The sequence below is a fragment of the Schistocerca serialis genome, unplaced genomic scaffold (genome assembly GCF_023864345.2).
Source record: "Schistocerca serialis cubense isolate TAMUIC-IGC-003099 unplaced genomic scaffold, iqSchSeri2.2 HiC_scaffold_346, whole genome shotgun sequence".
NCBI lineage: Eukaryota > Metazoa > Arthropoda > Insecta > Orthoptera > Acrididae > Schistocerca > Schistocerca serialis.
This window is the reverse complement of record NW_026047918.1, coordinates 20,001-22,500: the sequence shown is the minus strand read 5'-3', so window position 1 is coordinate 22,500 and position 2,500 is coordinate 20,001. Positions and strand designations below refer to the sequence as shown.

The following is a 2,500-nucleotide window of genomic DNA, read 5'->3' as shown; positions in this document are numbered from 1 at the left end:
GCACCGCAGTTGCGGCGGTGTCCCGATCTTCCCCTCGGACCTTGAAAATCCGGGAGAGGGCCACGTGGAGGTGTCGCGCCGGTTCGTACCCATATCCGCAGCAGGTCTCCAAGGTGAAGAGCCTCTAGTCGATAGAATAATGTAGGTAAGGGAAGTCGGCAAATTGGATCCGTAACTTCGGGATAAGGATTGGCTCTGAGGATCGGGGCGTGTCGGGCTTGGTCGGGAAGTGGGTCAGCGCTAACGTGCCGGGCCTGGGCGAGGTGAGTGCCGTAGGGGTGCCGGTAAGTGCGGGCGTTTAGCGCGGGCGTGGTCTGCTCTCGCCGTTGGTCGGCCTCGTGCTGGCCGGCGGTGCAGGATGCGCGCGCCTGCGCGGCGTTCGCGCCCCGGTGCTTCAACCTGCGTGCAGGATCCGAGCTCGGTCCCGTGCCTTGGCCTCCCACGGATCTTCCTTGCTGCGAGGCCGCGTCCGCCTTAGCGTGCTCCTCCGGGGGCGCGCGGGTGCGCGGATTCTCTTCGGCCGCCATTCAACGATCAACTCAGAACTGGCACGGACTGGGGGAATCCGACTGTCTAATTAAAACAAAGCATTGCGATGGCCCTAGCGGGTGTTGACGCAATGTGATTTCTGCCCAGTGCTCTGAATGTCAACGTGAAGAAATTCAAGCAAGCGCGGGTAAACGGCGGGAGTAACTATGACTCTCTTAAGGTGGCCAAGTGGCGGCGGTGTGGCTGCATCCGGACTTGGCTTTTCGAAGTGCGGTCTTGATGTAGTCGTGCTGCTGCTGCGAGGTGCCTTCCTTGGGTTATGGTTACAGGGAGAGTGATGCGCAATACATGGGCCTAGCCCTCTTAGCCTCTCCTCTCCTGCGGTCTTCTCCCCTTCTCGTGGGCCCGCTGATTTTCGCAGAGTGGAAGACCGCACCAGGGGCTTGGGGGGGTTACCAGCCCTCCCTCGCATTATCCCTTTTTTAGTTGGGGGCAGTAACCAGAGAATAAGTGGTGGCCCTTCCGCTGAAGGTGCCACCCCAACTCCCCCAGCACCTAGCCGGCCAACCGGCCGTGCCGAAAATCTTGTAACTTTTGCAGCAGTATACGCCTGTAGTGAGTGCCACCGCAGCTTCACCACCAAGAATGGTCTCGGGGTCCATCGCCGCCGCCAACATCTTGCGGCCGCCAACGCGGAGATCGTGACGGAGAGGCATCGCGCGAGGTGGACGGAGGAGGAAGTCCTGTCGCTCGCCAAGGCAGAGGCCGAACTGTTCCTCGAGAGGGACGCCCGGTTCTTCTTTGTAAATCAAGAACTCATCAGGATGTTCCCCGACCGAACGCTTGAGGCAATCAAGTGCCGACGGCGGCAAGCTGCCCACAAGCAGCTTGTCCGCCAGTTCATGGAGGCGCTTGAGATCGGTCGGGGGGAAGAGCCGGCGTCCCGCCGGGGAGCAGCGAGCCCGCTGCCTGACGCGGGCGAGGCCGCTGCGCCGCCCGTCGACGCAGCCGAGGACTTCGCGGCCGACACCACCGGGCCGCCGCCGGAGGGGCCGACTGACGCCGCCATCTGGGAGCATCTGGCGGGGCTACCTGCTTCCGCCCAGCGTTTCTCTGCCCTGGATCGAGTCATAGGTCTGGGGCGGGGCACGCCGCCCGATGTCATCCTGGGCATGCTCCCGGATGCCCTTGCGTCGGTCGGGTCCAGAGGGGAGAGATCGATCACCAGGACACAGCGGCCGCGCCAACCATCGAAGCGGCCGCCTGCCGCGCCGCCGACGCAGAAGCGCAAGCGGCGCCGCTGGGAATACGCGAGAACGCAGGATGCCTTCCGACGGTCGCGTGCACGTTGCGTGCGCGGCCTCTTGGATGGCACCCTGCTCCAGCCGCCACCTGCCATCCCTGGTCTGCTGGACTTCTGGGCGGACCTCTTCACTAAGAAGCCCGTCTCCACCGCGGGCTTCATTCGTGACCGCCTCCTTCCGCACTCGGAGCCTGTCGCTCTTGAGTGCCTATGGGGGCCGGTCACACATGAGGAGGTCGCCGCCGCGTTGCCGCCCAGGGGATCAGCAGCTGGGCCGGACGGCCTTACCCCAGCGGAGTTGCGGCGCCTGCCGCACGAAGTCCTGGTGAAAGTGATGAATCTCTTCCTTCTGGCCCGCGCCCTTCCGGAACGCCTGCTTCGCGCGCGGACGTCCCTTCTCCCGAAAACGGCTGCACCAACATCCCCCGCTGACTTTCGCCCCATTACGGTCTGCTCGGTGTTGGCGCGGACCTTTCACAAGGTTCTCGCGTCACGCCTGATGCGCGCTTGTGCTGTGGACGAACGTCAGCGGGCATTCATCCCTCGGGATGGGATGTTGGAAAACACTTTCATCCTGGACACTGCTCTCACCGACGCAGTTCGCTCCTGCCGCTCTGTCTTTGTGGCATCGATCGATGTATCTAAGGCATTCGATTCGGTGGATCATGCTGCCCTTCGCCCCGTGCTGAAGGCGCATGGCCTACCGGA

General features: G+C 63.4%; 1 pseudogene; it reads left to right on the top strand.

Moving 5' to 3' along the window:
* The window catches only part of LOC126445616 (large subunit ribosomal RNA), a 7,961-nt pseudogene that overhangs the window by 2,175 nt on the left and 3,286 nt on the right, over positions 1–2,500 (top strand).